Here is a 14,141-nt window from a genome sequence, read left to right as displayed (position 1 = left end):
AAGTCTAAATGGACCCAGCATCTTATCATTTCTCATCATTTCCATCACACACACATGGATGCAGCTGCCCATGTATCTCATCTAAATGACTGTGATGGCCATACATTTGGCAGTAGCAACAGCAATACCCATGATTGCCCTGCTTCTGCTCTTGTCACTTTCAGTCTGTTCTCAACACTGCAGCTGTGGTCATCTTGTTAATACTATATACATCAGATCGTGCCACACTGTTACCTCCAGTGGCTTCCCATCTCACTCAGAGTAAAGTTGAAACTCCTTACAATGGCTCATGAGACCCTTCCCAGTCTGGTACTCAGATGCCTCTCTAAACTAACCAAATACTAGTCCCCACCTTGATTACTTCTCTGTAACTCTGCTGACCTCCTGCTCTTCCTCAAGCTACCCAAACATTTCTTGCCTCTGGACATCTGAGCTTGCCCTTCCCTCAGCCCAGAATGCTTCTCCTGGGCTGACATATCTGCCTGACGTTCTTCCTCTTAAAACTCAGCTCTTTGCTCAAATAACCCTTCTTAGTGAAGCCTTCTCTTGCCGCTATGTCTGTCTAGAACTGCAGCCTTCAGTACACTTCCTGTGCTTGACTTTTCTTCTTAGAACTTACAACCACCTAACATACTGCCATTATACATTTAACTTATTTGGTGATAATCTTTGACCCCTTTGGACTGAAAGCTCCATCAGTAAATGGATTTATTTGTTTTCAAGGCTGTATTCTGAGTGCCCAGAACATCTCCTGGAATACAGTAGACACATAAGTGTCTGTTGACGGATTGCTAAATGGACAAGAATCACTCTACTCAGGTTTCTGCATGTCCTGCCCCTTGTATTGAATTTGATGTAGGAATGTATTGGTCCCGATGTGGTGCATGGAATAGAGGACCTTTGGACTTAAGCATGCATGTGACTAAATACTCAGAAGCTTCAGACTGTTTGAAAGGTCTTCAAGTCCTAGCTACCCTTTCTCTTAAAGATCCCACATCTTAGAAAATTCTTACATCTTAGAAAATCTACTTAGATACCTACCTTCCACATTAAACATAATTTTGGGTTAAATTTTTTAAAAAGAACTATTATAATTTTGCTTCTGAAATCATTTGGCAGCGAGTGACACTGTTAATTTACAATTGGCTCTGACTTTCAGCAGTTATGCACTTAGGAATTCTCTAGAAGTGAAGTCAAGTCTAACCTTCAAATGGTCTCCAAATGTCATGAAATTTTCCTGAATAATCAGTTCAACAGTTAATGAGATGGGGATAATGCTATACTATGTGGGCATTTATGTAAGCCTTGGATTCAGGTTTTATAATATGAGAACAGATAATCATTTTCACTGGGGACTCAGCCAGGTTTACATACTCCTGGAATCTCATTGCACCCAGGTCTTGGACCTAGAAAATCCAACAGGTAAAATAGTCATGGCGAAAATTGAAGTGTCGCTTTATTGCCTGATAATGTGAGTCCTTGGCTGGTGGGAGACGTTCTGTGAGCATGGTGAAGAGCCAGTGGCCGTGGCTGAGCTCGTTGTCGTTGGGCTAGGAGTCTTCCTCCCAGACTGCTGTTATGCACAAGCTGGGCACCCATTCTTGATGTGTGGCAGACCTCTGGTGGCCAGGCAGACCACTTCCCTCCTGACCCTTGTCTCCATCACCTCCTGGGCTCTGGCAAAGGAAAATACTTTCACTTACATTTTATGACACTTCTGCAGAATTCTGTTGACTCATGTGAAACAAGATGGGGATTTTTCTGCAGCAGTTGCCACCTGGGGCAACAGATCTGTTAGTCAGATCATCTGCCAAGCTGGGCTGTTGTCTGTGCAGGGCATTTTTAATCATGTAACTTTCAAAACTGTCCCTCATCTGCAATGACATTAGTCTGGGTGAATTTTTTGCCCAGTGTTAAGCTGTCAGTGGTTGAGGTTTTCCTGTTGCCTTCTCTGGCAGAGGCACATTTATTTATCACAGAAGAGCCTGACTCTGAAAGGATCCGTGCAAACTTCCTTCTGGAGCTGAAAAGAAAACATCTTATTCCTAGCCTGTGCCATCCACTGAAAACCTTCTCAAACCCAAAACTAGTGACTGTCCTAGGGGACAGATGTCATCTAAAGTAAGCGTGGACCATTTTGTTTGTTTTTCTTGCTAATGCTGCATGACTTTAAACTTACTCCATAAATAAAAGAGACAGGAGCACAATACTCTTTATACTTCCTACTTTCCTCCCAAAATGCTGACATTTCAAAACCCCATGTTGTTGTTCAGTTGCTCAGTCTTGTCTGACTCTTTGTGACCCCATGGACTTCAGCATGCCAGGCTTCCCTGTCCTTCACTATCACCTGAAGTTTGCTCACATTCATGTCCATTGAGTCTGTTCAGTTCAGTTCAGTCTCTCAGTCGTGTCCAACTCTGCAACCCCATGGACTGCAGCATGCCAGGCCTCCCTGTCCATCACCAACTCCCGGAGTTTACTCAACTCATGTCCATTCAGTCGGTGATGCCATCCAACCATCTCATCGTCTGTCGTCCCCTTCTCCTCCTGCCTTCAATCTTTCCCAGCATCAGGGTCTTTTCCAATGAGTCAGTTCTTCACATAGGTGGCCAAAGTATTGGAGTTTCAGCTTCAGCATCAGTCCTTCCAGTGACTATTCAGGACTGATTTCCTTTAGGATGGACTGGTTGGATCTCATTGCAGTCCAAAGGACTCTCAAGAGTCTTCTCCAATACCACAGTTCAAAAGCATCAATTCTTCTGTGCTCAGCTTTCTTTATAGTCCAACTCTCACATTCATACATGACTACTGGAAAAACCATAGCTTTGACTAGTCAGACCTTTGTCGGCAAAGTAATGTCTCTGCTTTTTAACATGCTGTCTAGTTTGGTCATAACTTTTCTTCCAAGGAGCAAGCATCTTTTAATTTCATGGCTGCAGTCACCAACTGGAGTGATTTTGGAACCTCCCAAAATAAAGCCTGCCACTGTTTCCACTGTTTCCCCATCTATTTGCCATGAAGTAATGGGACCAGATGCCATGATCTTAGTTTTGCTCAGAGGACCATTGAGCCTGTGATACTATCTAAACATCTCATCCTCCCATATGTTTCCCTAAACAAAGCTTCATGAAAATATGTATTAAAAAATAATACAATGTTTTTTAGGTTATTACAACCCAAGAGGAGAGAGGCTGACTGCCTGTGGCTGTGGAAGGTAGTTTACCTCTCTTGGTAAACAGCAGGTATGTTTAAAAGGTTTAAAATGGAGATATGGTTGAAGACTTGAGATCCATGTATGCTTTTTCACTTAGACACGTAGGTAAGCAGTATTCTGCAACAAAGTTGCAAGCAAGATACAGTTTTTCCAATTTATTTTTTTAAATTGGAGTAAAGGTCCGTCTAGTCAAGGCTATGGTTTTTCCAGTGGTCATGTGTGGATGTGAGAGTTGGACTGTGAAGAAAGCTAAGAGCTGAAGAATTGATGCTTTTGAACTGTGGTGTTGGAGAAGACTCTTGAGAGTCCCTTGGACTGCAAGGAGATCCAACCAGTCCATTCTGAAGGAGATCAGCCCTGGGATTTCTTTGGAAGGAATGATGCTAAAGCTGAAACTCCAGTACTTTGACCACCTCATGCGAAGAGTTGACTCATTGGAAAAGACTCTGATGCTGGGAGGGATTGGGGGCGGGAGGAGAAGGGGACGACAGAGGATGAGATGGCTGGATGGCATCACTGACTCGATGGACGTGAGTCTGAGTAAACTCGGGGAGTTGGTGATGGACAGGGAGGCCTGGCATGGTGTGATTCATGGGGTCGCAAAGAGTCGGACATGACTGAGCAACTGAACTGAACTGACTGATAGTTGCTTTGGGGCTTCCCTGGTGGCTCAGACAGTAAATCCACTTGCAATGAGGGTGACATTGGTTCGATCCCTGAGTTGGGAAGATCCCTTGGAAAAGGGAACAGCTACTCACTCCAGTATTCTGGCCTGGAGAATTCCGGCAGTCCATGGGCTCACAAAGAGTTGAACACAACTGAGCAACTTTCACACAAATGCACACATAGTTGCTTTACTATGTTGTGTTAGTTTCTGCTGCACAACAACATGAATCAGCTATACATATACACGTATCCCCTCTCTCTTGAGTCTTCCTTCCACCCCTCCATCGCACACCTCCATCCCACATCACAGAGAACCAGGCTGAGCTCCCTGTGATATACAGCCCCTTCCCACCAGCTAGCTACTTTACACATGGTAGTGTATATATGTATATGTCAATCTTCTCTCTCAATTCGTCCCACCCTCTCTTTCCTCCTGTATCCACAAGTCTGGTCTCTATGTCTTCGTCTCTATTCCTGCCCTGCAAATAGACTCATCAGTACTATTTTTCTAGGTTCCATATATATGTGTTAAAATATGATAGATACAGTTAACAAATATTTCCTATTCAGAAACACTCTCTAGAAAACTACACAGTGTTTAAACACATCAGACTCCTAAAGAATTTTTGTGGACATTTGCTACCCACCCCTCCAGCATGGAGTCTTCCTTTCTCCATGTTGATATTCTTTGAGGATACACATATTCCACCTTCACTGGTGGTCTAGTTGGGATTGACCCCAGCCCTGGCTCCAGGAATGAACTATAACTGGCTGAAACCAATCAATGTATCCTACTCCTCAAGCCATATGGGTTGGTCAGGGATGAGTTCATGATTCAATTTAGGTCAATGATTCATGGCGATAAACACTGATATTAAGAAAAGAGAAAGTTCAAAAAAGCAGCCTAAGTTTATACCTCAAGGAACTATAAAAAATGAGAACAAACTAAGTCCAAGTTAGTAGAAAAAAATGACAATAGGCTATATTAGTGAACGTAAGAGCTGTTTTGTTGAGAAGGTAAATAAAATAGACAAAACTTTAACTGGAGTTACCCAGAATAAAAGAGGGAGGGCTCAATAAGCAAAATTAGAAGTGAAAGAGGAGACATTAAGAGTAATACCACAGAAATGCAAAGGATTATAAGAGATCACTGGGAATAATCACACGTCAACAAACTGGACAACTGAGAAGAAATGAATAAATTCCTAAAAGCACGGGTGTGTGCAGGCTTAGTCACTTAGTCGTGTCCAGCTCTTTGCTACCCCATGGACTATAGCCTGCCAGGCTCATCTGTCTATGAGATTATCCAGGCAAAAATACTGGAGTGGGTTGCCATTTCCTACTCCAGGAAGATCCAGGAGATCTTCTGGACCCAGGGATTAAACTCACGTCTCTTGCATCTCCTGCATTGGCAGGAAAATTCTTTACCACTGAGACACTTGGGAAGCCCTATACAACCTACCAAAGCTGAATCCTGAATAAAGAGAATATCTGAACAGATTGATTACTAGTAAAGAGTTTGAATCAATAGTCAAAAACCTCCAACAAGAAAAGTCCAGGAGCAGATGGCTTTGTTGCTGAATTCTACCAAATATTTAAAGAATTAATACCAGTCCTTCTCAGACTCCTCCCATATGGGCCAGGGAGACAGATGACAATCACAGGACTTATGTAGAATATTAAAAGAGTTTCTCTGTCCCGGGATCACACCTGGTGTGGTTGGTGTGAGGATGAGAAACTTCAATCCTGGGGAGAGAGCCCAGAGCTGCAGGCGGCTTTGGTGTGGAATCTGGAGCTGAAACTGTCACCACTGGAGAGACTGAAAGAGCCAGATCCTTGGGTGGCTTAGCCTCAGTGAAACCAGCCCTAGCTCTGGATTTTTCAGTTGTGTAAAACAATAAGCCACATCTAATTGAATTCTCTGTCACTTGCAACCACAAGAAATCTAAATGGTTCAAGGCTGCTAAAGCTACTCCTAGCCATGCCCAGCCAGCCTCTGAAGAAACTGCAATTTTGTGGTGACTGCGTCTTTGTTTCTTTGCATTTGCGACTTTTACCTCACCAACATACTCCACTCCTCTTTTTTCACATGGAACCCCATTGTTTCTTGTTTCCCAAACTCTCACTCCAGCCATCCTAGCTAACCCCACATCCTGGCTCCCGTAGAGAACCTGTGACCCAGGCATAAAATGGCATTCCAGCTCACAGGGCTATTTGATAGGATCACAGATGGGTGCGCTATTCCTGGATGGCCAATGAAAATAAGATCCAGGAGTTTCAGGTCTTATTAAAAAGGCAATTGTTGGGTATGCCGAGGGAGGAGGGGACATGTGTGCCACTACATGGAGAGAATATTCCCGAAAATGAAGCAATAGAAAGAAAAGAAGAAAAAGATATAAAGAGATGGTAAGAGAAGGACCAAGTCCTAACATTTATTGTCTGGGGCCTAGTCCAACCATGCCTGAGGCATGTTCAGCAAGAACTTCTTTCTTGTTAACAACAGTTTGATCTGGGTTTTCTGTCACTCAAATTTAGAATATTGATTATATAGACATGATTTTTTTTCACACTAAAATATTTTTATTTATTATAATATTCTTCTTTTCCCCTAGTACAAAAGTAATACATGATTAATGCAGAAAATCTGGAAAAGAAAAGAAAAAGCACAGAAAATAAAGCACTTTTCATACTACAACTCTGTAATGTCTGCTAACCTCTTCATATATGCTCTTTGAGTCTTTTTCATATGCATATTTATGGAATTCTATAATATAATTTCCAAATTATGCAGGTGCAGTATAATTTCTTTAATTCTTCCTTTGTAACAACTGAAGTAATTTTCTTTCTTCTTTTCCTTCTTTCTCTTTCTTTTTCCTGTTATTTACTATTTACTAACATAAACATCTATGTTGGTAAATCTTTGCACACATCCATGTCCATTTCCTTAGAAAAAATTCCACTGCCGTATGCATAATAAATTTCTCATGAGGTTGCTCCCAAGTTTTTATTATATATAATGCTTAAATAGACACAGTTGTACAGAATTAACTCCTAGAAGTGGAATTACCGGGTAGAGGGCATGCTTGGTGAAGGTCTTGATCAAATCGCCCTGCGGAAGGTTACTTAACCCTGTTCCTCTGCGGCTCCTCCCCATGATTGCACACACTGCATGTTACTATTACCTCATTACTATCAAGATGAACATATTCTTCATAGTTGGCTGGCTAATTGCATTGATATTTCCTTAACTTTTTATTTTCTATTGGAGTATAGTTGATTAACAATGTTGTGTTAGTTTCAGGTATATAGCAAAGTGATTCAGTTAGTTAAACATATACATGTATCTATTGTTTTTCAAATTCTTTTTCCCGTTTATATTGTTACATGATATTGAGCAGGGTTCCGTGTGCTGTACAGTAGGTCCTTGTTGATAACCCATTTTAAATACAGCAGTGTGTACATGTCAATCCGAAACTCCCTAAGTATCCCTCCCAACCCCCTCTTTACTCTTCCCCCTTGGCAGCAATTAATTCATTCTCTAAGTCTGTGAGTCTGTTTCTGTTTTGTAAATAAGTCCATGTACTGATTTTTCTTGACGTGCCTCTTTGAAACACAAAATTTGGAATTCCTTTACTTTTTTTTTCAGGAGGAACTGGATAGATAAGGGAATACCTCATTATTCAGTTATTTTAGTTATTTTTCTGGAGGTGAAAACAAAACAAAAAACCCTCCAGGCTCTAATGGATGCATTTTGGTTGGAAATACCCATTGCCCATGGCTTCAATTTTTTTCTGACAATTTTCTGCATTACTGACCTGCCATGAGTTAAGTACAATGACTTGAGAAGCACTATCGTCTAGGCACACTACTTGTGTAAAAGGAATTTGGAGCCAGACTTTCTGGATTCAAATCCCAGCCCTATGACAGCAGTTGTGTGACATTGGAAACATTGTTCCAAATCTCTGTGCCTCATTTCCCATATCTTAAGAATGATAGTACCTACTTCTTAGGATTATTATATCATTAAGGTAAAGTGAGTAAAGTACTTGTAACAAAACCTCCTGAAACAAGTTAAGCCCTCAATAAGTATTAACCATTAGTACTGAAATATAATTATAGCTAAACTATATTGAATGTTTACTGTGATACAAAAGAAAAACCATCCAACTTTATCTTCATCAACTTTCTGAATCAATTTCTTTTGTTATATTCATTTTATAAATGAACTAAGGTGCAGAGGGGTTAACTAACTTAGCCAAAATCTCTTTATTAACATGTGGAACTGGGACTAAAATTCATCTACATTACCTCTGGGAGAATATAGAGGACAGGTGGTTCACATTTAAATTTTTTTTTAATTTGAAAAGCAGTACTTTTAAATTACATAGAAGTGTAATTTAATTTCCACTTGCAGGTAAAACTTCACATTCTGTCTTCCTATCACTTAAATCTAGCATTAGAGCATTTTTACCCAGCAACCTAATACATATTTAATGATGCCAAGTATCACAAAAGGCAGGAAATTTTTAAACTGTTTAAAGCTAATATATATATAATATATAGCTATATATATAAAGCTGTAATACATATATATACATATACCTAATACATATATATATATATATATATATATGTACTATATAATATAGGAGAAGGCAATGGCACCCCACTCCAGTACTCTTGCCTGGAGAATCCCATGGATGGAGGAGCCTGGTGGGCTGCAGTCCATGGGGTCTCTGGGAGTCGGACACGACTGAGCGACTTCACTTTCGCTTTTCACTTTCATGCATTGGAGAAGGAAATGGCAATCCACTCCATGTTCTTGCCTGGAGAATCCCAGGGACAGGGGAGCCTGGTGGGCTGCCGTCTATGGGGTCGTGCAGAGTCGGACACGACTGAAGTGACTTAGCAGCAGCAATATATAATATATATCACTCACCTAGAGCCAGACATCCTGGAATGTGAAGTCAAGTGGGCCTTAGAAAGCATCACTATGAACAAAGCGAGTGGAGGTGATGGAATTCCGGTTGAGCTATTTCAAATCCTGAAATATGATGCTGTGAAAGTGCTGCCCTCAATATGCTAGCAAATTTGGAAAACTCAGCAGTGGCCACAGGACTGGAAAAGGTCAGTTTTCGTACCAATCCCAAAGAAAGTCAATGCCAAAGAGTGCTCAAACTACCGCACAGTTGCACTCATCTCACATGCTAGTAAAGTAATGCTCAAAATTCTCCAAGCCAGGCTTCAGCAATATGTGAACCGTGAACTTCCAGATGTTCAAGCTGGTTTTAGAAAAGGCAGAGGAATCAGAGGTCAAAATTGCAAACATCCGCTGGGTCATCAAAAAAGCAAGAGAGTTCCAGAAAAACATCTATTTCTGCTTTATTGACTATGCCAAAGCCTTTGACTGTGTGGATCATTATAAACTGTGGAAAATTCTGAAAGAGATGGAAATACCAGACCACCTGACCTGCCTCTTCAGAAACCTGTATGCAGGTCAGGAAGCAACAGTTAGAACTGGACATGGAACAACAGACTGGTTCCAAATAGGAAAAGGACTACGTCAAGGCTGTATATTGTCACCCTGCTTGTTTAACTTCTATGCAGAGTACATCATGAGAAACGCTGGGCTGGAAGAAGCACAAGCTGGAACCAAGATTGTAGCGAGAAATATCAATAACCTCAGATATGCAGATGACACCACCCTTATGGCAGAAAGTGAAGAGGAACTCAAAAGCCTCTTGATGAAAGTGAAAAAGGAGAGTGAAGAGGTTGGTCTAAAGCTCAACATTCCAAAAAGCAAGATCATGGCATCTGGTCCCATCCCTTCATGGCAAATAGATGGGGAAACAGTGGAAACAGTGTCAGACTTTATTTTTTTGGGCTCCCAAATCACTGCAGATGGTGACTGCAGCCATGAAATTAAAAGATGCTTACTCCTTGGAAGGAAAGTTATGACCAACCTAGATAGCATATTGAAAAGCAGAGACATTACTTTACCAACAAAGGTCCATCTAGTCAAGGCTATGGTTTTTCCAGTGGTCATGTATGGATGTGAGAGTTGGACTGTGAAAAAAGCTGAGCGCCAAAGAAATTATGCTTTTGAACTGTGGTGCTGGAGAAGACTCTTGCAAGTCCTTTGGACTGCAAGGAGATCCAACCAGTCCATCCTAAAGGAGATCAGTCCTGGGTGTTCATTGGAAGGACTGATGCTGAGGCTGAAACTCCTATACTTTGGCCACTTCATGTGAAGAGTTGACTCATTGGAAAAGACCCTGATCCTGGGAGGAATTGGGGGCAGGAGGAGAAGGGAATGACAGAGGATGAGATGGCTGGATGGCATCACCGACTCGATGCACAGGAGTTTGGGTGAACTCCGGGAGTTGGTGACGGACAGGGAGGCCTGGCATGCTGTGATTCATGGGGTCGCAAAGAGTTGGACACGACTGAGCGACTGAACTGAACTGAAATGAATATATATATATATATATATATATATATATATATATCATTTGGTTATAGTGAACATTTTGTAGAGAAAAATATAAGAATGGAAAACACTATTAACGATGTTTTACATTCTTTCTAATTTTTTAAAAAAATTTAAACTTTTAAATATTGGAGTATAATTGCTTTACAACGTTGTGAAAGTTTCTGCTGTACAACAAATTGAATCAACTATATGTATACACATATCCCCTCCCCGTTGATCCTGCCTCCCACGCCCCCATCCAGCCCTTCTAGATCATCACAGAGCACAAAGCTGAGCTCCCTGTGCTTTATAGCAGATTCCCACTAGCTGTCTGTTTTACACATGGTAGTGTATATATGTCAATACTTCTTTCTCAGTTTGTCCCACCTTCCTCTCCCCTACTTCCATGTTTTAAATTCTTAACAGACTTCTTGTGGCTTTTCAATATATGTTTGGGAATCATTGTTGTAATTGACATCTGTGTGCATTTTGTCAGATTGGGTTCAGCTAGATATTCAAGTCCTCTAACCACAAAGTCCAGGAAAGCTTGGCCTTATAACATTTCAGTTTATAACCGTGTTGGTAGTCAGAAAAGACGGCACTGCTTTTACTTAATAAAGATTAGTGCTCCAATGTTGGGTAGATGTTTATATTGGTTCAGGGTGTGATTGGTGACGTAGATTGAGGGGAGAGAGCAGAATAGTTGAGAGTGAAGTGTTATTAGCAATAAAAGATAAGCTCTTCCAGAAAAATAATAATAGTTTTGAAATAGGAATGAACCTCCCAGTCAGTTCAACCCCCTACTGAGAGGTGGGGTCAGGCAAGTCTCTCTGCAAAACCGATTACATAATATTTTTTCCCCCTTAGGAAGTTTCACAACCTCTTTTATAAACTGTTAATGTGCTTATTCAGTCGTATCATGGGGAAAGGTAACTAATTTTTAACTTTAACCAGGATGGCTTGACCTTTCCATGATCACTGTGGTGAACCAATGGGGCTTACTGTTCCATAACCTTTCTTTTACTCCTCATCACAAATTCCATCATAATACATGATAAATACAAAAATCGAACACAGTTTATTTTCCATTTTACTTGATTAAAATACTCAGCTTTAAATGTATTACTATTTAAATGATCTCTCATCTTATTCACTAAACCCATCATCTGCGTCAAAAACATTAGGCTGGCACACACCTATCCAGCCCTAAATCCAAGCAAATGTGTTTTGAGGAAGGGACCACTTCACTGGGCTTTGAGATGGACAGAGGCCATCTGACAAATCCACATCTGAAGATTTGTAAAACAAAGAACTTTGCACCCGCTCCTCCAAGAACTAGTATGGCAGAAGCTTTGCTGACTGTGAGTTTAAAGGGTAAGATGGAAACTCCCCAACATCTTACTCATTTGTGTGTGGTCCCAGGAGAGATACCAAGTCCCTGAGCCTCTGTTTCCTGCTCTCTAAAATGAGCTCAGCAAAGGATCCATGGGCTATATGTGTAAACACAAAGGATACCTATTATTTTATTACTTCTGGGGGAGACATAATGTTCATCACCTGGGGAAATAAACTTCGGCCTCCAAGACTGTAGCTTCAACTGCCTTAAATGGAAGGAACCTGACCTGTGAACCCTAGCTCGGTTGAAAGTAGACTCTTTCTGGTAGATTTTTGTTTTGTTTTGTTTTTTCAGAAATTCACAGTAGGATTAGAAACAAAAAGAAAGTACTGAAACATCTTTGCCTGTTTCATACAATCTTGGAGTTGTTGCTTTTATACTGAAAGATGATTTAATAGGAACCACTTTGTCATTCCAAATTATCTCTAGATTAGCCTTTGCTTGGATGATAAAATACTAGATGAAATGACATTTTTAAAACTTCTATTATAAAGCATTGCTTCCCAAATTCATGCATGCCCAAGTACAATACACTGTGCTAAAGTAGTTAAGAGTCTGAGCTCTGGAGTCCTACCACCTTCAAATTCGGCTTTTGCCGCTTATTAGCTGTGTGACAAGTTACTGAAGCTCTCTGTGCTTCAATTTCCTTGTTGTTAAATATGAATAATAAAAGTATGTACCTCATAGGATGGGCTTCCCTTGTGGCTCAACTGGCAAAGAATCCACCTGCAATGCGGGAGACCTGGGTTCCATCCATGGGTTGGGAAGATCCCCTGGAGAAGGAAAAGGTTACCTACTCCAGTATTCTGGTCTAGAGCATTCCATGGACTGTATAGGCCATGGGGACACAACGAGTCAGATAAAACTGAGCAACTGTCACGTCATAGGATTGTAGGGAGAGTTTGCTAAATTAACAAATGTAAAATACTTAGAATATTGTAAGTGCTGTATTTAGTGTTAGCCCTTAGAACAGTGTTTGGCAATTAGCAGGCACTGAGTAAATATTAGCTTTTATATTACTGTTTTAAATGATAGAGACTGTGATGCAGGAGAGTGGGAAGAGCTCAGGAAGGGAGATTAGAACAAATCCATTTAGTTAATACACTTTAGTCATTGTATCTACAATGTTTATCAAACTAATTACCTTTCTTGAGAGCAACGTTTGCCTGGGCGTCCAGAGATGCCCAGAATTCAAGATTGGAAGCAAACATGAAGCTCTAATAGCAGGTAATTAGAAGGAGCTCACTTAAAAAAAAAAAAAGTTTGCTTTTTAATGGAGCTTTAAATGAGCTCATGGGAAGTTTATTATAAAATGCTTGCCTGCACCAAATGCCTTAATGGGAAAAACCTTACTGCGATTCAGTTGTTTAAATAATACACAGGCCATGTTCTTTCTGAGAGACTTTGTTCCCACTATGGGAGTCAAAGATTTCTTTGACTGTCCCAAGGTATTCCAAAACAATCACAAAATCACATTTCAGAGCTATAATAGGAGGGAATTTAGAAACCATCTCCTCCTAAGCTCTCTTTTTATAGCTGAAGAAACAAATCCAACAGGGTTAAAGGATTTGCCTGAGGCAACTCAGCAACCTCCAACCTTGGAGCTCAAGTCAACCCCCACTTTCTTTAATTCTTAGTTCAGGAGAGAGGGGGAGAGGAAGGAAAGAGGGAGTGGTAGAGGGGAAAGGATGTTGCAACTTGCAGATGGGGAGCACCCCAAGTTCTTCCCTTTCACACAGAAAAAAAGGATAAACTGATCACATACCTGTAGAAACAATTATGGTTTACCAGAAAATGTGTCGAGGCTAAGCAATGATCAACAAGCACTCAAGGAGCAAGTTTATTGGCTGCAGGTGTGTTTCTTGTTTGTTGATTTTTTTCTTCATTGGGACTAAAACCTGAGCATTTTGAGATGCCTGTGGACTAACAGCGTAGCTAGCTACCCAGTTGGTGAGGTTTCACTCTCCCGGAATTACTCTAGCGAACAATGTAACCTGACACAGTATAATAGGTCTCTATGGATGGCTATAGCTGCTGCTGCTGTTGCTGCTGCTGCTGGGGCTGCGTCACTTCAGTTGTGTCCGACTCTGTGCGACCCCACAGACGGCAGCCAACCAGGCTCCTTCTGCACCCCTACCACACTCATAAAACCTTACAGGAACCATCTGGGAGCTGGACTCAGGAAATAGGGACTCAAAGATGTGGGTCGTTCCATCTCAAGGAAGTTACAGCTTCCCAACCTCAGGTGTCCACCATCCAGAAAAGAGATTTCTGTAAGAAGTAGACCCTATCATAAGAGCACTCAATTTCACATATTCAATGGGGAAGATCACATAACTAGTTACTCAACTTTACAGGTACTTGCAAATCACCTGCTCTGTTCCCTCTGTGAA

General features: G+C 41.0%; 1 long non-coding RNA gene across 1 annotated transcript; it reads right to left on the bottom strand.

Annotated features, from left to right (window-relative positions):
- Positions 1-1,305: 1,305 nt before the first annotated feature.
- On the bottom strand, positions 1,306-12,485 carry LOC123334563. The gene is made up of 2 exons (XR_006552587.2): positions 12,429-12,485; positions 1,306-1,676 (listed from the first exon to the last, which is right to left on the bottom strand). It is a non-coding gene; the product is annotated as an uncharacterized LOC123334563 (long non-coding RNA).
- Between the last annotated feature and the right edge of the window lie 1,656 nt (positions 12,486-14,141).

The sequence above is a fragment of the Bubalus bubalis genome, chromosome 7 (assembly GCF_019923935.1).
Source record: "Bubalus bubalis isolate 160015118507 breed Murrah chromosome 7, NDDB_SH_1, whole genome shotgun sequence".
NCBI lineage: Eukaryota > Metazoa > Chordata > Mammalia > Artiodactyla > Bovidae > Bubalus > Bubalus bubalis.
The sequence above is the reverse complement of the archived record's forward strand: the minus strand, read 5'-3'. Positions and strand labels throughout refer to the sequence as shown.